General features: G+C 46.2%; 1 protein-coding gene across 2 annotated transcripts in view; it reads left to right on the plus strand.

Moving 5' to 3' along the window:
• LOC117355252 (oocyte zinc finger protein XlCOF6-like) overlaps positions 1-21,077 on the plus strand; it is a 34,135-nt gene that overhangs the window by 6,321 nt on the left and 6,737 nt on the right. For both annotated transcript variants that reach the window (XM_033933548.1, XM_033933546.1), the window contains exon 3: positions 11,999-12,109. The gene's annotated coding sequence lies outside the window, so the exon portion shown is untranslated. The remainder of the gene's footprint in view (positions 1-11,998; positions 12,110-21,077) is intronic.

Here is a 21,077-nt window from a genome sequence, read left to right on the forward strand (position 1 = left end):
GGTCCCTTCCCACACCCAGGTCCAGGCTGTCTGTAGTCTCCCTGTCCCTGATAACTGCAAGGCTCTGAGCACCTTTCTCAGTATTGCAGGATACTGTCCCATCTGGATCCCTGATTTCTCTCCTATTGCTCGTCCTCTGTATGATTCCACCAAAGGCGCTGACTCAGCCCCTTTTGTCTGGACCCAACTTCAAGAGCGGTCTTTTCGCTGCCTCCAAAAACTTCTGACTCAGGCCCCTGCCCTCTGGCACTTCCGCCCAAGAAGCTGAGCTGTATGCCCTCACTTCTGCCCTGCGATATTCTGCTTCTTTAGTCTTGCAACATCTACACTGACTCCAAATATGCTTTCTTTACCTTGCATTCCCATAGGACCATCTGGAAATATCGAGGTTTCATTACAGCCTCCGGCCGCCTGATCCATCATGCTCCCCTCATTCTTGACCCTCTTGAGGCCGTACAACTACCCTCACGTGTTTCTGTTATGCACAGACACGTGACGGACCTTGTCTCTCATGGCAATGCCCTTGCCGACCGCACAGCCCGAGCTGCCAGTCTCTGCCCCCTCTTTCGGCTCCTCTGTATACAATCATTCCTTTTCTGGACACCCTTACACCCCAGTACACTTCTCAGGAACAGACTTGGGCATGCATTATTTTGGGCCAGTCTGTCCTGAAAGGGGGGTGGATACAAAATGCGCCAATTCAAGTGCCAGTCTGGACCCACACACTGATACTTCAAACACGAGCACAGTGGGTACCCTCATATTCATTCCTCAACACCTGGCCCTCACGATTGTCACAAGATGCCATGATTTGGCACACTCTGGAGAACCCGCTATAAAATTCACTCTCAAGAGACATTTCTTTATCAATCACCTTGATCAGCTAGTCCGGAATATGGTCCCACAGTGTGTTGTCGGTTCTAGAATAAAATTCCCAATCAGATGACTGCCACCTCTTGGATACCAACCTATTGGAACATATCCGATGCAGGTTCTGTCTGTAGATTTTACCCACATGCCCATTTCCCGTTCCCTCAGTAACTTCCTAGTCTTCACAGACACCCTGACTAGATGGGTCAAAGCCTTCCTTACTTGCACTGAACGCGCCAGGGAAGTAACCAAACACCTCCTGAATAATTCCGTGCTTTGGTCTCCCTGTTTCTATAGGCAGTGACAATGGCCCTGCTTTCATTGCCGATGTCGTCCAACAAATTGCTCAGGCCCTCCAAATTGAATAGAAATTATATGCTGCTTACCATCCTGAGAGCTCTGGTCAGGTCGAAAGAATGAACAGAACTCTTAAGACCCTTCTCATGAAATGAATTGAAGAAACTAATCTGTCCTGGCCTGTCCTGCTGCCTTCTGTTCCACCCATTGTGAATCCAGATCCTGGTTCCTTTGCTACTCTGGGATCAGATATCCTCCAGAGTCAGGTCCAATCTTTAGCTAAGGCCCATCAAGAGCTCCACAAATGGGTCCTGGAAAGGGCCCCACTATCGATAGCTACACAAGTCCATGGGTATGTCCCTGGAAATACAGTATGGCTAAAACTTGGAAGTCAGACCCCCTGAAACCTAGGTGGATAGGTCCTTTTACTGTCCTAATTTCTTCTCTTACAGTTGTCAAGGTGTCCAGACATGAAACTTGGTTCCACTACAAAACGGATCTTCAGCTGAAGCTTTCTAAGACCTCAAAAGTTCTGAATATAATTCTTTATAAGTGTTTGAGTTTAATTGACTGCCTGTGGTTCACCATTGCCTTTAGCAAGTGTCTTGAGTATAACTGTTTGAAGTTTTCTAAGTTGTGCCTGAAAGAAAAATGAGCTTCCTATGTTAGTATATATATATATATGATATTTGTGTTGCCCTTACTTATGCTTCTTTCTTCTGTATTTCTTTCCTATTGTACTTAACAAGTACAACTTTTGCCTGATGTTTGTTTGCAAGAAGGAGTTAAGTACAGAAAGTGTCAAACATTTGAGGGTATTTCCAACCTACTGGTGATGAAGTTTAAAAGTGGGCGGAAATCTGCATTGATAATGTTGAGGGTCCACTTATCAACTAGACTCTTATTGTAGACCCCACTCGCCCGGTGTCTTTGTATTGTGATACATGTGTGTTATTTGATGTTTCTCAAGGTCATGGTACTACCCCTAATACAGTTTTGTGTGGCTCCCTAGATTAACTGTGTTATTATACCAAATGTGCTAAGTATATATGTCTGTATAACCTGATGCCTTTAAGAACTGCCCCTATGAGGAAACCTTCACTAATGGTGGAGCCTGTCCTTTATGAGAAAGTGTCTTGTGGGCCACCTACAATAACCCACACAAATATCCCCCTAACACCCCGTCTGCCTCCCTTACTAGCTCCAGCCCCTTGTGTACTACAGGCTACTGTAATCCCATGGTTTTCACTACCACTGACCCATATAACTGGAATGCCAATGTCCAAGTCCAGAAGGCCAGAGACTGCATGGCATTGTATATTGATGGTAAAAGGTGAGACCCAGGTACTGTTGTATATGTCCGAATTGTATCCCACTCATGTGCTTCTGTCCATCACTCTGTGGTGTTTCCCCAGTTTTATGAAATTATGAAAGTAGATACTAATATCCTGTAATCATTAGAAATCTGTTTATACAGTTTGCTGAAACTATAGGTCAGACTCTTAATGTTAGCAATTGTTTTGTATGAGGAGGGACTGATATGGGAGAACAGTGGCTATGGGAGGCAAGCTGGACATGTTAAACCTGACTTCACAGACCCTCACTTTTACGTCAGGTCCACGACCTTCACGATGGGCCTTGTAAACCTCCATTGTTGCTTCCCACTGTCTTCAGCGCCCTTCAGACACTGCTTAATGGAACTTCCTATGAATGATGGTCAGCTCCTGATAGTTGATACTGGCTCTGTGATCTGTTTGCCTACTCTTGGTTGCCTGCTAACTAGATTGGTACATGTGTGCTTTGTATGATCCGTCCCAGCTTCTTCCTGTTACCACTAGCCGATGGTGAACACATGGGGAGCCCCTGTATTCAACACCAGAGGTCGCCAAAAGCGGTCTACTTCCACCAATTCCCTTAAAATAGGTGAATGGGGTGATGACTGTCCTGCAAAATGGATCATTGCTGCTTATGGACCTGCCACATGGACCGAAGATGGCACCTGGGGCTATCGGACCCCAATCTATATGCTGAACTGCATTATTTGTCTACAAGCTATATTCGAACTGATAACTAATGAGACCACCTGAGCTTTGAGTACCATTGTAAGAGCGAATGCTAAAATGCACACTGCTATCTATCAGAACTGCCTAGTTCTAGACAGAAGGTGGTGTCTGTGGTAAATTCAACCTCTTCAACTGAAAATGCAGATGATGGTACCCAACAGGACCTGGCGGAAGGACCAGCGGAGATCCAGCAGAGCCCGGAGGACCCGGACCTGAGACCAGAGAGACATCTGAGGAAGGGGAAATCTGCTGTTGTAGTAGGAGACTCAATCCTGCGAGAAGTGGACAGTCACATTGCCGGAGGAAGGGAGGACCGACTAGTGACATGTCTCCCGGGGGCAAGAACAACGGACGTCATCAGCAGAATTGATAGAATCCTGGAGGGAGCCGAGACAGAGGAGACGGCAGTTGTAATCCACATTGGAACCAACGACGTCAGCAGGAAAAATTTCAACCGGACTACACTGACTGAGCAGTTCAGGATCCTGGGGCGGAAACTGAAGCTGAGATCAAATAGGATAGCCTTCTCGGAGATCCTACCAGTACCGAGAGCAGACGCAAGAAGACAGAGCGAACTACAAGTAATGAACGGATGGCTGAGGAGATGGTGCGAGGAGGAGGGATTCCACTTTGTTCGAAACTGGACGACCTTCTTGGGGAAGAACAAGCTCTACAGGAGAGATGGACTGCATCTGAGCACAGCTGGCACGAGGCAGCTGGCAAGAAACATCCAAAACGCCATAGACCTAGCTTTAAACTGAAGAGAAGGGGAAAGCCGGAAGTCGATCTGGCCTCGACACACCGGACATTGGTATAAAAAAATGATACCGAACAAGGACATTGCAAAAGAGAGCTTGGGACCGAGTGGGATCTTTTGGACAAAGGGACTGAGAGAAAATTCTTGGGCAAAGGGACTATGAGAGGCTTCTTGGATAAAGGGACTGAGGGGACACTTTTGGGCAAAGGGACCGAGTGGGAACTCTTGGACAAAGGGGCTGAGAGGGACTTTTTGGACAAAGGGACTGGGAGGGAACTTTTAAACAAAAGGGTTGAGTGGAAATCTTCAGAAAAAAGGCCCACAGATGCAATGCAGGGGCCCAGTGCACAAACGAGCCTAACAGGCATGGTTGAAAGAGAACAATGGGAGCAAGAGGACCATCCAAAAAAGGAGATACTGGATGGGGGCAAAACGGACACGCCACGGGAGGTGGATGACCGAGTAAAGGCAAGCCAGGTGGGAGCGCCGAGCCATGGAAAGAAAACAGCAGGGCGGGCGACAAATCAGGACCTATATTGCCTCTACACAAATGCGAGGAGCCTCAGGGCCAAAATGGGAGAGCTGGAAATTATAGCCAGTCAAAAAGCCCTGGACATTATTGGAATCACAGAAACGTGGTGGGCTGATGATAATAAATGGGATGTGGTCATACCAGGGTACAAACTTTACAGGAGAGACAGGACACACAAGAAGGGTGGAGGAATAGCGCTATACATAAAAGACTCCATACCCTCAACCAAAATGGAAACAGCAGTAAGGTCGGAAGGCTTGGAATCAATATGGGTTAAGCTACCAGGAGGATCTGGAGCAGACATCAAATTGGGTCTATACTATCGTCCGCCTGGCCAATCGGAAGAAATCGACCGGGACCTGGAGACGGAACTGCGGCAGGTATGCAAGAATGGAAGTGTGGTGGTGATGGGAGACTTCAACTACCCTGGGATAGACTGGAGTATCGGGCACTCAAGTTGCGAGAGAGAGACCAAATTCCTGGAAGCCACGAGGGACTGCTTCCTGGAACAGCTGGTCATGGAACCTACACGAGGAGAAGCTACTCTTGATCTAATCTTCAGTGGACTGGGGGGACCTGCAAAGGAAGTAGCGGTATTAGACCCACTGGGAAACAGCGATCACAACATGATCCAGTGCAGACTAGAACTGGGATCATCCAGGGTGAAAAGAACCACAACAACAGCGCTCAACTTCAGAAAAGGGAATTATGATGCAATGAGGAAAATGGTGGGGAAGAAACTCAACGGCAGCACAAGGAAGGTAGAGTCCGTAGAAAGCGCCTGGACCCTGCTCAAGCGTACGGTGCACAAAGCACAGAACCTGTACGTCCCCAGGTTCAGAAAAGAGTGCAAGAAAAATCGAATAAAGAACCCAGCATGGATAACGGCAGCTGTAAAAAAGGCGATCAGTAACAAGAAAGCATCGTTCAAAAAATGGAAACAGGATCAAACGCAGGCCAACCAAAAGGAACACAAGGAAAGCCAGAAGGAATGCCACCGAGTGGTTAGGAGAGCAAAGAGGGAATATGAAGAGAGACTAGCGGGAGAGGCAAAAAATTTCAAATCATTCTTCAGGTACGTAAAGGGGAAGCAACCAGCGAGGGAGGAAGTGGGGCCCTTGGATGATGGGGATAGAAAGGGAGTAGTGAGGGAGGAAAAAGAAATAGCTGACAAGTTAAATGACTTCTTTACGTCGGTCTTCACGAGGGAGGACACATCCAACATTCCGGAACCAGAGGAAATAGAAAATGGAGATCAAGATAACAAGCTGGTCAAATTAGAGGTGAGCCAGGAGGATGTCCTCAGGCAGATAGACAAGCTAAAGAGCGACAAGTCGCCAGGTCCGGATAGCATTCACCCAAGGGTGCTCAAGGAATTAAGGAATGAAATAGCAGAGACACTTCAGCAAATATGCAACCTATCCCTAAAAACTGGAGAGATCCCGGAGGAGTGACCCGGGAAACTATAGGCCGGTAAGCCTCACATCGGTCCCGGGAAAGATGATGGAGGCACTGATTAAGGACAGCATCTGTGACCATATCGAAAAAAATGGACAGCTAAGGTCGAGCCAGCATGGGTTCTGCAAGGGTAGGTCGTGCCTCACAAACTTGTTGTACTTCTTTGAGGGGGTAAACAACCAGGTGGACAAAGGAGAACCCATAGACATAATTTACCTAGACTTCCAGAAAGCCTTCGATAAGGTACCACATGAGCGGTTGCTCAGGAAGCTATGGAACCATGGGGTGCACGGGGAGGTCCACCGATGGATCAAAAACTGGCTGGCAGACAGGAAGCAGAGGGTTGGTGTAAAGGGCCATTACTCGGACTGGCAAGGGGTCACGAGCGGGGTTCCTCAAGGATCGGTGCTGGGACCGCTCCTGTTTAACATATTCATTGATGACCTGGAGGCGGGAACAAAATGCGAGGTCATCAAATTCGCAGATGACACCAAACTATTCAGCAAGGTTGAAACCACGGTTGACTGCGAGAATCTCCAAAGGGATCTTACGACATTGGAAGAATGGGCGAAAAAGTGGCAAATGAGCTTCAATGTAGGGAAATGCAAGGTCATGCATATAGGGAGAAGGAACCCGATGTTCACTTACAAAATGGGGGGATCAATGCTAGGGGTCAGTAATCTGGAAAGAGACTTGGGAGTGATGGTAGACACGACATTGAAGGCGTCGGCACAATGCGCCACAGCCTCGAGGAAAGCAAACCAAATGTTAGGTATCATTAAGAAGGGTATCTCGACCAGAACGAAGGAAGTCATCCTGCCACTGTACCGGGCTATGGTGCGCCCGCATCTGGAATACTGTGTACAGTACTGGTCACCGTACCTCAAAAAGGACATGGCAATGCTTGAGGGAGTCCAGAGAAGAGCAACTAAACTGATTAAGGGTATGGAAAACCTTACGTACACTGACAGACTGAAGAAGCTGGGGCTGTTCTCCCTGGAAAAGCGGAGACTCAGAGGAGATATGATAGAGACCTTCAAGATCCTGAGGGGCATCGAAAAGGTTGACAAAGACAGATTTTTCAATTTGAAAGAAACCACAAGAACAAGGGGTCACTCGATGAAATTGAAGGGGGACAGGTTTAAAACAAATGCAAGGAAGTACTTTTTCACACAGAGGGTGGTGGACACATGGAACACCCTTCCGGAGGCCGTGATAAGAAATAGCACAGTACAGGGTTTCAAGGATGACCTGGATAGATTCCTGGAAGACAAAGGGATTGAGGGGTACAGATAAGAGCAGTGGAAGGTTTAGAGATAACTGTAGAGGTAGGCAATAAAATTAGTCAGGGACCGCTGACCAGGCAATATGCCTGATGGGCCGCCGCGTGAGCGGACCGCTGGGCTGGATGGACCTCTGGTCTGCCCCGGCGGAGGCGACTACTTATGTACTTATGTACTTTAACTGCTGCCTTGAACTTGAGTAAAATGATTGAGGACGATGTAGATCGTATCACCAAACTGGCTCATGTTCCTGACCAGACCTGGCGTGACCTTACTGCAGACTGGATCTCTGGTACCTTCGGCTCCTGGTTGCCCTCTGGTTCAGCACTGAAGATCATCTTGCTGGTTGCCGCCCTGTCTTCTCTGCTCCTTTGCTGCCTACCCTGTGTAGTCCCCATAGCCATAAAGCTGCTCCACTGAATTATGGACTCTGTTGTCAACTGTTCCACTGCTGCATTGGCCCTTGCTCTCTCCCAGTATCATCCCTTACCCACTGGGGACCCCGACTTTCCTGACCCCTAACTTTATTTTGTCAGGCTTGGCTCCTTAGGTACGCCAGCCTGAAAGGGGGGAATGTAGGGTCATGAAATGGTTAACTGTTGTTTAAAATATTGCTCTGGTCTACATAGCTGAAGAAAGTTTACAATCTATTGACTTCATCTGCCTAAAATGTATGTCCCTACCTTACCACATTGTAAGCTGAATAGATAAGAGTTTGAGGCATGATGTGCCCTGCCCTTCTGAACATGTAGCATTTAGACCTGTAAGATTTAGATAAGCAGAGAAATGAGCTAGTTTCCTATAGGACTATAAGTTGTACCCCTGAACCTATCATAAGTGCTGGCTTAGGACCAATAATAATTGTAGAAAGTTATAGAAGTAACAAATGAAAATTGTAGTTTTTGCATATATTAGTTTGCGAAAAGGGCATAAAAGTCCATGTATTTCCTGTTTCTGACACTCTAGTAGGCAGGCTATTAACTGCACTAGAGTCCGGTATACCGTAATAAATTTCTTGTACTTTCTTCACGCCTCTGACTTTGTGTGTCCAAGTGATCTTTCAGTGGTGGGCAGTCTTGTAATGAGAGATGATTTTCTTTCATTAGCAGTTTTTCAAAGCAACTACATTGCGCTGCTGCGTTTGCCGTTAGACCACAACGGTAATGTTTTGAAATAAGAATTTAATGAGGAAGATTATTACCCCCTGAGGAAGATCTGCTTTGGACAGATTGAAACGCCTGTTTCTCCTGTCAGAAAGGCGTTGGGAATTGTATATTCTCAACCAGCGCTGGTTCATGGGTTACACCATTTGAGATAAATGTTGCTTTCCAAGATCTGAGGGTTTGTATTTACCACTTTCATGATTAGTGGTATTTTGATTTTTTTTTCATTATTACCCAATATATTTCAATGATATAGCTCATGAAGCATACACCTGCAGATGTGGTTCTGTAGTTCTTTACACAAAATAGGTGAGGCAGGTAGGATGGGACAGGTGTAGGTGATTAAAATTTGGAGTCAGGATGTGGACCTGAAATAATATAGCAATTACAAGAGGTCCTATGATCTGATCACCCACAGTAGTAACAAACCACGAGGAAAACCAGCAAGGAAAGTAAACAACCGGGACTTAAATTGCTTTTACACCAATGCAAGGAGTCTAAGAGCCAAAATGGGAGAGCTAGAAGTCATAGAGGACCTAGACATAATTGGAGTCACAGAAACATGGTGGTCTGAGGACAACAAATAGGATGTGGTCCTACCAGGGTCCAAACTCTATAGGAGAGACAGGACGTGCAAGAAGGGTTGAGGAATAGCATTATATATAAAGTACTCCATTCACTCGACCAGGATGGAAACAGCAGTAAGGGTGGATGGCTTGAAATCACTATGGGTTAAGTTACCAGGAAGAAATAGAGCTGACATAAAATTGGGACTGTACTATCGCCCACCTGGACAACCAGAAGCAAACGACCAAGACCTGGAAGCAGAATTGAGGCAGGAATGCAAAAGCGGAAGTGTGGTGGTGATGGGGCATTTCAACTACCCTGGGATAGACTGGAGTATTGGACACTCCAACTGCGCGAGGGAAACAAAATTCATGGAACAGCTGGTCATGGAACCAACGCGAGGAAATGACACTCTCGACCTAATCCTCAACGGGCTAGGGGGACCCGCAAAGGATGTGGTAGTAATAGGGCCACTAGGAAGCAGCGATTACAACATGATCCAGTGCAAATTAGAAGTAGGAACGTAGGAACTACAACGACAGCGCTCAATTTCAGAAAAGGGAACTACGATGCTATGAGAAAAATGGTGGGAAAGAAACTCAGAGGCAGCTCAGGGAAGATGGAGACAGTAGAGAAAGCCTGGTCCCTACTTAAGGACACGGTGCGCAAAGCAAAAAAACCTGTACGTCCCCAGAAAAAGAATCAAACAAAAAACCCGATGTGGATAATAAATGCAGTGAAGAAGGCGATAAGTGACAAGAAAAGATCATTCAGAAAATGGAAAAAGGACCAAACTGAGGACAACCAGAAGGAACAAAAAAACACCAAAAGGAATGTCACCGAGCGGTTAGGAAAGCAAAAAGAGAATATGAAGAGAGGCTGGATGGGGAAGCACGAAACTTCAAACCGTTCTTCAGGTACGTGAAGGGGAAACAACCGTCGAGGGAGAAAGTGGGACCTTTGGATGATGGAGACAGAAAGGGAGTGGTAAAGGAGGAAAAAGAGGTAGCTGACAGGTTGAACCAGTTCTTCGCGTTGGTCTTCACGAGCGAGGACACATCCAATGTTTCAGAACCTGAGGAAATCATAAGTGGGGATCAGGATGAAAAGCTTGAGCAAATAGAGGTAAGCCAAGAGGATGTCCTCCGACAGATAGACAGATTGAAGAGCGACAAATCACCAGGCCCGGACGGAATCCACCCAAGAGTACTAAAAGAACTGAGAAACGAAATAGCGGAAACTCTCCAGCAAATATGTAACCTATCCAGTCCCGGAGGACTGGAAAATAGCAAATGTCACGCCTATCTTTAAGAAAGGATCAAGGGGTGACCCGGGAAACTACAGGCCGGTGAGCTTGACTTCGGTTCCGGGTAAGATGATGGAAACACTGGTTAAGGACAGCATCTGTGAGCACATAGAAAAAAATGGACAGCTGAGGGCGAGCCAGCACAGCTTCTGCAAGGGAAGGTCGTGCCTCACAAATTTACTGCACTTCTTTGAAGGGATAAACAGCCAGAGGGACAAAGGGGAATCCATAGACATCATTTACCTTGACTTCCAAAAAGCCTTCGACAAGGTACCCCACAAACGGCTGCTTAAGAAGCTGTGGAACCACGGGGTGAAAGGGGATGTCTACCAATGGATTAAACACTGGCTGTCAGGCAGGAAACAGTGGGTTGGAGTAAAGGACCAATACTCAGAATGGCAATGGGTCACAAGCGGAGTTCTGCAGGGGTCGGTGATGGGACCGCTCCTGTTCAATATATTTATAGACGACCTGGAGATGGGGACGAAATGTGAGGTTATTAAATTTGCAGATGACACCAAACTCTGCAGCAGGGTTAGAACCACAAGACTGTGAAGACCTGCAAAGGGACCTAACGAGACTGGAAGAGTGGGCAAAAAAATGGCAAATGAGTTTTAATATAGAAAAATGCAAGGTCATGCATGTAGGGAAAAAGAACCCGATGTTCAGCTACAAAATGGGGGGACCTTGAAAGAGACCTGGGTGTGTTGGTGGATACAACAATGAAAGCATCAGCACAATGTGCGACAGCCTCAAAGAAAGCAAACAGAATGTTGGGTATCATCAAAAAGGGTATCACGACCAGGACGAAGGAAGTCATCATGCCGCTGTATCGTGCAATGGTGCGCCCGCATCTGGAGTACTGCGTCCAGTACTGGTCGCCATACCTCAAAAAGGATATGGCGATACTTGAGGGAGTCCAGAGAAGGGCGACTAAAATGGTAATAGGTATGGAAAACTTTTCATACGCTGACAGGTTGGAAAAGCTGGGGCTATTCTCCCTGGAAAAGCGGAGACTTAGAGGAGACATGATAGAAACCTTCAAAACCCTGAAAGGTATAAAGAAGGTAGACAGGGACAGATTCTTCAGACTTTGGGGAATCACAAGTACAAGGGGGCACTCGGAAAATTGAAAGGAGACAGGTTTAGAACAAATGCTAGGAAGTTCTTCTTTACTCAGAGGGTGGTGGACACATGGAACGCGCTCCCGGAGGTTGTGAAAGGGCAGATCATGCTACAGGGGTTCAAGGAAGGTTTAGAGAAATTCCTGAAGGATAAGTGGATTGAGGGGTACAGATAGAAGTAGAAATGGGTTATAGGAAAAGTCAGGGACCACCTAACAGGTCATGGATCTGATGGGCCGCCATGTGTGCGGACTGCTGGGCACGATGGACTTCTGGTCTGACCCAGTGGAGGCAACTTCTTATGTTCTTAATTATGATACGCCTGTCTCTTACCGCAAGTAAATCTATGTTTAGGAAAAGATAGTAGCTTATTTTGTTCTATTTGGGAACAGCTAATAATGAAGATAGACCCACTCAAGTTAGCCTGTGGTAGTCTTGCAAACATCCATATTAGACCCATATGTCATTCTGGGTAGGATGATTATACAATAAGGAAGTCCTCTTCTTCTTGGTTTGCATATTTTTCTTTGAATAAAGGGGAAGTATAACTGAGTTTTTATGTTTATTCCTGGAAACAGGCTCTGTAAGGATAAGTCCTGATCTGTTATCGTGGATTAAACAAGATGGAGAGACACATATCTAGGATCCCCAGGAGTCAGGAGAGAGAGATGTTAGACATTCAGACACGGGTGAGTAACAGATACTCTACAGAATGATATCGGCTATAGTAATAACTACAATACAGAGTAAGAGGAGGTATTTCAGTGTACTGGTGAACAATAACTACTCTGCAGTATAAGGAGGTCTTAGAGAGTAAAACAAATGACTTATCTGTACGGAGAGCAGTATATATGTCCTCCCAAGTGGATGATGTCAACTGATGGAGCCCAGCATTGGAAAGAGTTTACAAAGCCACAGAAGTTTCTATAGCTTTCGTGAGCTGCAGACCTTGAATCTCTAATTCTTCCCATTCTGTGTCTTCACGGTTGAGCACCTCAGTCCTGTCTCCTGCTTAACAGAGAAGCAGCTCCCAAGGAAGGTGAATTGGGCTTGTGAGAAATTATATCCTGCTGAATAGGCAGAATACATGTTCCAGTGCGAGCTATTCTAGACATGTGGGTTGTATCCCAATGGCTGTGCTCCACCTCTAAGAACATAACTTAGCGCAGAATTCTCCAGGGACGCATAATTACCTGAAGTTGGCATAGAATTTAGTATCGGGTTGCACTCCCTCTCTGAATCACTTCGAGCAGCCTGTTTGCAGGCTTCCCTCTACCGCAGTTCCATCTTCAATAATGTCACTTCCTCTTTCTTTGCCAGAACCATAGTAGAGGAAAACCTGCAGAGCTGGTGGGAGGCTGCTATTGAGTGGAATCTGCGTGACTGTGGTAGTGGACAATGGGGAGAAAGTGAGAGATGTTAGCTGGTGGGGGTGGATGAGAGATGCTGGCTGGGGAGAGAGATAGCATGAGATGCTGGCTGCGGGTGTTCAGGGATAGAGAGAGAGATTTTGGCTTGAGAGGGGATAGGGGAGAGAGGCTGGCTGAGGGTGGAAGATCCTGCTAAATGAGAGGCACAGAAACATAGAGAAGAGATCCTAGATGGGGACTGAGCATAGAGACAGGGACACTGAAGCAGAAAGAGGGACAGACATGGAGAAGAATGCTTGAAGGGGAGCGACAGAGGCATGAAAGGACTGCTAGACACAGGGACATTGATTCTGACAGAGGGATGATGGATGCAGGGGAATGGAGAGAGACACAGAGGGCAGAAGCTCAGGATAGAAACAGGAGGGACAGATGCTGGACAGGACACATAGAGACAAAATGGACAGACGATCCTAGGAAGAAGAAAAGCAGAAAAGGGACTCTGGGACCTGAGAGAATGGAGAAATAAGCTGCTCAGACAACAAAAGATAGAAAAAAGGTTTTTTAAATTCTGAATCTATTGAAATATTTCAGCTTTCAGATATGTTTTTCGACAATATAAAGGCAATGTGAAGTACTATGAAAACAAATCAACCAAACTTCACTAAGTTGGGCTTTTACAAAGTTGTGCTTCTAGAAGAAAGTCACTAAGTGAGAAAAACTTGAAGAACCCTTGTTTTCCCTAGTGGAATTTAATAAAAATACAGAAATGTACTGAAATTCTGGATAATTAAGTACAAATATGGTTAAATGTTGTCAAACTTGCAGAATTTTGAAATGTTTTGTTTAGAATTCCGCCAGGAATAATCAGTAGTTCAGAGGTATTTTGGGGAATTATGGCCCTTGACAAGTCTTCGTTATACAAGTTGGTTCATGGTTTTGTCTTGAGTTGACTTGATTATTGAAGCTCCTTCTTTGTTGAACTATCCAAATATACTATTAACTGCCTCCAAAACATTCAAGATACAGCTATTAAGACTTTTATGGGAGACTTTACCATGTTTCTCCACTCCTGAAGGGAGTCCATTGGTTACCATATTTTTATCAAGCCACATTTAAGATGTTGGTTCTGACACACAGAGCCTTTTACTGAGATTTCTTGGGTAATTTATTGATAATCCCTTACCATTTCACTTTAGGATCTTTGAACCAGAACTTATTCTATCTGTGTCTTGAGCAAAATCGGATCCTACTAGAGAATCCACTTTCCTTTATAGGGCACCAGCCATGTGGAATTCTCTGCCCCAACATTTACGGTTAGAATCCCATCTAGATTGATCTCACTTTTATTCTTTAGCATTTTTGGGGCTCCGATATTACGGTAGACTTTTATACATAGCTATGGGATCAACCCTACTGATTCCTGTATCGTTGTTTTGTCTTTTGTGTGATTGATTATATTGGGGTAAATTATTATCCCAGGACAAGCAGGCAGCATATTCCCACATATGGGTGACGTCACCGACGGAGCCCCGCAGCGGACAGCCTCGAAAGCAAACTTGCTTGAAGATCTCGAACTTTCGAGTGCTGCACCGCGCCTGCGCGCGTGCCTTCCCGCCCGAACTAGGGGACGCATCTCCTGAGAGGATCCTCAGTTCGTTTATTTCCGCGGAGACAAGAAGACACGTTTTCTTTCTCTGCAGCATTGCCTTCTCATCACCGCGGCTGTTTCTTTTAATTTAAAGTCGGTCGCTGTGTTAATTTTATCTTTCTTCTTTTATTTTTCGTGTTAAAAAAAAAAAAAGTATATTCTTTTTTCCCTTTCAGTTCGGCCGTCGAGCTTTGGGCCTAGGCCTAGGCTCCTTCGTTCGACACGGACTTTATTTTTTCCATGTCCCGGCCTCTTACCGGGTTTAAACGTTGTCGACAGTGTAATCGGGTGATTTCGGTCACCGATCCCCACTGCCGTTGTTTACAGTGCCTGGGTTCCTCTCATTCCCCAGAAGATTGTCATCGCTGCTTTACCCTCACTCCACGAGCTTTTCGGCGGCGTTGTGCTCAATTTTTTCAACTTTTCGGTATGGAGCAATCTTCGGAGCCGGCCTCGACCGTGGCGGCTGCACCGGTCTCGAAGGCCTCGACTCCGACGACCTCGACACCTGTGGTCTCGAAGGCCTCGACCCAGACTCCGGCTGGAGTTTCGGTCTCGAAGGCCTCGACCTCTTCTACTTCGGTTGCCTCGAAGACGACGTCTTCCACGAAGCCTTCTACGGGGGGTAAGTCTCCGAGTTCCCTTTCAGGTGCCGTATCCAAGAAGCCACCAGAGTCCTCGGCGCGACCACTTTCAAAGCGTACCTCCAAGATAAGGGAATACTCACCTTCGAGGTCGCCCTCTTCGGAGCGTACTGCTGCACATACGAGGTCAGAACCTTCTGTCTCGGTGCCGATGCTGGAGGACATGTTAAAATCTATCCTCACCACTCAGATTAATTCTTTAGTGGCTCAACTGGTCCCGTCCTCGACCTTGCCTCGGGCTGACCAGCCTGTTACTCAACCGGAGCTTCCAGTCTCCCGAAGCCGATCCCGGACACCGAAAAACATTTCTTCATCGGAGTCGTCTCCGGGCTCACCTCCTCCGAAGCATCGGTCGAAGCATTCGAGACATGTGGCCTCCAAGCTTCGGAGGGAGTCTTCGACGTTGGATACCGAGGCTTCTTTGTCTCGTTCTTCGAAGACGAAGCAGGGTTCTCGACATCGAGCCTCCACTCGAAGCCCTTCTCGATCCAGAACCCCATCGAAGCCAGTCCGTCGGGACAGTTCTCCACACACCTCGACTCATTCTGTAACACGTACACCGGGTACTTCTCCATCCAGGAGTCTGAAGAGGAAACATTCTCTTACTCCACTTCACAGTACAGCTTCTTCTCCTACTATGCGTATGGAATCGGACATTTCCACATACTCTAGAGAAAATTCTCCATCCTACTCAGTACAACATAAATCTCGCAGTGACTCTCCTGAAGAATCATCTGACCCAAAATCAATTTCTTTTGCCAAATTTATTTTTGATATGGGCCAAGCTCTTAAGCTAGACCTTCATTCAGACTCTAAATATACTCCTGAGTACTTGGCGGATATGGAGCTTCCCCATCCTCCTAAAGAGTCACTCAGATTGCCTATGACTCCTGTTCTCCAGCAGACCTTCACTCGCAATATGGAGACTCCTTATTCTATCACTGCCATCCCATCTAAATTGGAATCTCGTTACAGAACGGTTCCATCTAAAGGATATGAAAAGTCTCAACTTTCTCATCAATCTCTAGTGGTAGAGTCCTCATTGAAGAAAGCACATCCCTCCAAAATTTATGCTTCAGTTCCTCCTGGTAGGGAAGGCCGTACCATGGATAAATTTGGTCGACGTTTATACCAGAATTCTATGATGGCAAATAGAGTTCTGAATTATAATTACATTTTTACGTCCTATTTCAATCATTTTTTAAAGATTTTGTCTTCCTTTTACCCGGATATCTCCACCAATCGTCTATCAGAATTTAAAAATATCCTTAAGACTCTTTCTCAATTGAGACTATTCATGCTACAAGCTTCCTATGATGCCTTTGAACTCTCGTCTAGAGTCTCGGCATTTGCAGTAGCCATGCGTAGATTAGCGTGGTTACGGATAGTGGACATGGATCCTAACCTTCAGGATAGATTGGCTAATCTTCCTTGTCAAGGAAATGAATTATTCGATGACTCTATTGAGGCAGCTACAAAGCGTCTTTCAGAACATGAGCGCTCTTTTGCTTCCCTCATCCGTCCAAAACCTAAACCTGTACCAACTAGAGGTTTCAAACAAACTCCACGTCGTTATCCACAGAAAACAACTCCTGCTTTTTCTAGACCTCCTGCTCGTCGACCTCCTCCACAACCACGACAACAAAAGTCACAGACCCCTGCTAACACTAAGCCTGCTCAGTCTTTTTGACAATCTCAACTTGAGCATTCAAATTTCTCTGTTTCCAAATTCTCCCCTCCCCATAGGGGGTCGCCTGTCCAATTTTTATCATCAATGGGAGCTCATAACATCAGATCTCTGGGTACTTACCATTATCAGAGAGGGATACTCTCTTCGACTCCTTCAGGTGCCTCCAGATCGCCATCCAAGAGAGTGTCTTTCAAATCAGTCGCATCTTCCTCTTCTTCTTCAAGAAGCTCGGGCTCTTCTTCTCCTGCGAGCTGTGGAGGAAGTTCCTCTCTCCCAAAGGAACTCGGGATTCTACTCCCGTTATTTTCTAGTTCCCAAAAAGACGGGGGATTTGCGACCGATTTTGGATCTCAGAGCTCTCAACAAATTTCTAGTCAAAGAGAAATTTCGAATGCTCACTCTGCCAACTCTATATTCCTTGATGGATCAAGGGGATTGGATGTGCTCCCTCGATCTCAAAGAGGCCTATACTCATATCCCCATTCATCCAGCTTTTCGCAAGTACCTCAGATTCCAAGTAGGAAATCTTCATCTTCAGTACAGAGTTCTCCCCTTCGGACTGGCTTCTTCCCCCAGAGTTTTCACAAAATGCCTTGTGGTTGTAGCTGCAGCTCTTCGCAACCAGGGTCTCCAAGTATTTCCATACCTAGACGACTGGCTCATCAAGGCTCCCTCTCTTTCAGGGGTTATTGTAGCGACCCAACAGACTATTCTCTTTCTTCAAAGTCTGGGATTTCACATCAATTTTCCCAAATCTCAACTGATTCCTTCTCAGTCTCTCCAGTTCATAGGAGCGACTCTGGACACTATCAATCTGAGAGCATACCTTCCTCAACCACGTCAGGATGCATTCCTTCAAATTTCTCAACAATTCTTCCAACTTTCCACTATTCCAGCAAGGAAAATGATGGTTCTGCTCGGTCACATGGCCTCTACAGTTCATGTGGTTCCTTTTGCCAGGCTTCACCTTCGCATTCCTCAATGGACACTGGCATCTCAATGGCAACAATCAGTGGATCCACCAACTCGACTAATTTCCATCACTCCTTCATTAAAGAAGTCTCTCCGTTGGTGGATGCTCTCTTTGAATCTTTCAAGAGGTTTAATGTTTTACCCTCTTCCTCATCAGAAGGTCCTCACAACCGACTCCTCAATGTATGCATGGGGAGCCCATGTGGACGGTCTTTGCACTCAAGGGCTCTGGACCCAAGCAGACCGGAGGTGTCCTATAAATCTGTTGGAACTCAGAGCGATATTTTATGCTCTCAAAGCTTTTCAGCATCTTCTTCACGACATGGTGATTCTAGTACGTACCGACAACCAAGTAGCCATGTATTATGTAAACAAACAGGGAGGGACGGGATCTCACTCCCTCTGTCAAGAGGCTCTGAAATTGTGGCAGTGGGCGATTCTCCACAACATCTTCCTCAGAGCAGTTTACATTCAGGGTCAACACAACTATTTGGCGGACAAATTGAGTCGTCTTCTACAACCTCACGAATGGACACTCAATTCTCCTACTCTTCGCCAAATTTTTGCTCGTTGGGGGACTCCGCAGATAGATCTGTTTGCGTCACCTCTCAACTTCAAACTGCCTCAATTTTGCTCCCGCATATATACTCCTCAACGTCTCGAAGCGGATGCGTTTCTACTGGACTGGAGGAATCAGTTCCTTTATGCTTTTCCTCCGTTTCCTCTGATTCTCAAGACTCTAGTCAAGTTGAAATCAGACCGGGCCACCATGATTCTGATAGCTCCTCGGTGGCCCAGGCAACCTTGGTTCTCCCTTCTACTTCAACTCAGCACCAGGGAGCCTCTACTTCTACCAATATTTCCTTCTCTACTCACGCAGAATCAAGGATCTTTGCTTCATCCCAATCTACAGTCTCTACATTTGACAGCTTGGTACCTTTCTCTGTAACAGACTTTTCTCAATTCTCTCCGTCTGTACAAGATATTTTACTTGCTTCCAGAAAACCATCCACTAGACAATGTTATGGTCAAAAGTGGACAAGATTCTCTGCTTGGTGTTCTACACATAATTTACCACCCAGATCTGCTTCATTGACATCAGTTCTGGACTATTTACTTCATTTATCACAATCTGGACTTCAAACTACATCTATCCGAGTCCATCTTAGTGCTATAGCTGCTTTTCATCAGCCTTTGGATGGAAAATCCCTTTCGGCACATCCTATGATTTCTCGTTTTATGAAAGGACTTCTCAATCTCCATCCTCCTCTTAAACCACCTCCTGTGGTTTGGGATCTCAATGTTGTTTTAGCTCAACTTATGAAATCTCCTTTTGAACCACTTGACAAAGCTCATCTCAAGTTTCTCACTTGGAAAGCTGTGTTCCTGATTGCTCTCACTTCTGCTCGTCGTGTCAGTGAGTTACAAGCGCTAGTGGCTGATCCACCTTTCACTGTTTTTCATCATGACAAGGTTGTTCTCCGTACTCATCCTAAATTCTTACCTAAAGTTGTTTCAGAATTTCACATCAATCAGTCTATTGTTCTGCCTGTATTTTTTCCAAAGCCTCATTCTCACCCAGGAGAGGCGGCTCTTCATACCTTGGACTGTAAACGTGCTTTGGCTTTCTACCTGCAACGCACTCAGCTTCACAGAACATCTCCTCAACTCTTCATATCCTTTGATCCAAACAGATTGGGTCGTCCTATATCGAAGCGTACCATCTCCAACTGGATGGCTGCTTGCATTTCTTTTTGCTATGCTCAGGCTGGTCTTCCTCTGCAAGGTCGAGTGACGGGCCATAAGGTTAGAGCTATGGCGGCATCTGTAGCTTTCCTCCGATCAACTCCTATTGAGGAAATCTGCAAGGCTGCCACTTGGTCCTCGGTTCATACTTTCACCTCTCATTATTGTCTGGATACTTTATCCAGGAGGGATGGCCATTTTGGCCAATCTGTTTTGCAAAATCTTTTTTCGTAAATTGCCAACTTCCCTCCATCCCTTTTTACTTAGCTTGGAGGTCACCCATATGTGGGAATATGCTGCCTGCTTGTCCTGGGATAAAGCACAGTTACTTACCGTAACAGTTGTTATCCAGGGACAGCAGGCAGATATTCCCACAACCCTCCCACCTCCCCTGGTTGGCTTCTTGGCTAGGTATCTGAACTGAGGATCCTCTCAGGAGATGCGTCCCCTAGTTCGGGCGGGAAGGCACGCGCGCAGGCGCGGTGCAGCACTCGAAAGTTCGAGATCTTCAAGCAAGTTTGCTTTCGAGGCTGTCCGCTGCGGGGCTCCATCGGTGACGTCACCCATATGTGGGAATATCTGCCTGCTGTCCCTGGATAACAACTGTTACGGTAAGTAACTGTGCTTTATTGTAAACTGTGCTGTTTAGTCCCTAATAGAAGGGCAATATATCAAGTATAATTACCATATTTTTCACCGCATAAGACGCACCTGACCATAAGACGCACCCAAGATTTAGAGGAGGAAAACAAGAAAAAAACATTCTGAACCAAATTCTCCCTGCCAGGCTCTGCACCCAACCCCACACTCCTTGTCAGGCTCTGCACACTGTCCCCCTCCCTGCCAGGCTCTGTACCCTTCCCCCCCTCTGGTGGTCTAATGGTAGGCTGGGACAGGGGACAGGGCAGGACAGGCAAGCCTAGTGGCAGGACAGGCAGGCACCCCTTACCTTAATTTCTCCAGCTGTCTGGCAGTCCAGCGTTGTAGGGCAAGAGCTTACAGCCTCCTGCCTTTCCATCTGACTTTCTACCCAGTGGCAAGCAGAGTCGTAGCGGCAAGAAGGCAGGCGCAATTTTTTCGCTTCCTGCCATGCCACTCCTTGAATGGCGGTCCAGCCTTACAGCCTCCTGTCCTTCTCTCCTTTCTCCTCCCGAACGGCAGTGGGAAGCAGGCAGGTGTGAATTTTTTGCTTCCTGCCTTGTCCCGCGCCGCTCTGTGAATGGCTGTCCCAGTTCTCACGAAAGATAGAGTGAGAAATACGTTAATAAATAAATATTAACATGGTAAGATGTAGATGACGGCAGATAAAGACCCGAATGGTCCATCCAGTCTATCCAACCTTACCATCTCTTTAAATTACTGATTTAATTTAAATATTTCTTCTTCTTAGCTATTTCTGGGCCAGAATCCAAAGTTCTGCCCGGTACTGTGCTTAGGTTCCATCTACTGAAGTCTCCGTCAAAATGATTAAAAACCCCAGACTGGCAATAACATGCTTAGGTTTAAATCTTTTCTTGCTTTCTTTGGGAGCATCTTCTTTCTGGAATTCTTTTCTAACTATTGGACTTGCTTATAAAACAAAAGGTT

The sequence above is a fragment of the Geotrypetes seraphini genome, chromosome 2 (assembly GCF_902459505.1).
Source record: "Geotrypetes seraphini chromosome 2, aGeoSer1.1, whole genome shotgun sequence".
NCBI classification, from domain to species: domain Eukaryota; kingdom Metazoa; phylum Chordata; class Amphibia; order Gymnophiona; family Dermophiidae; genus Geotrypetes; species Geotrypetes seraphini.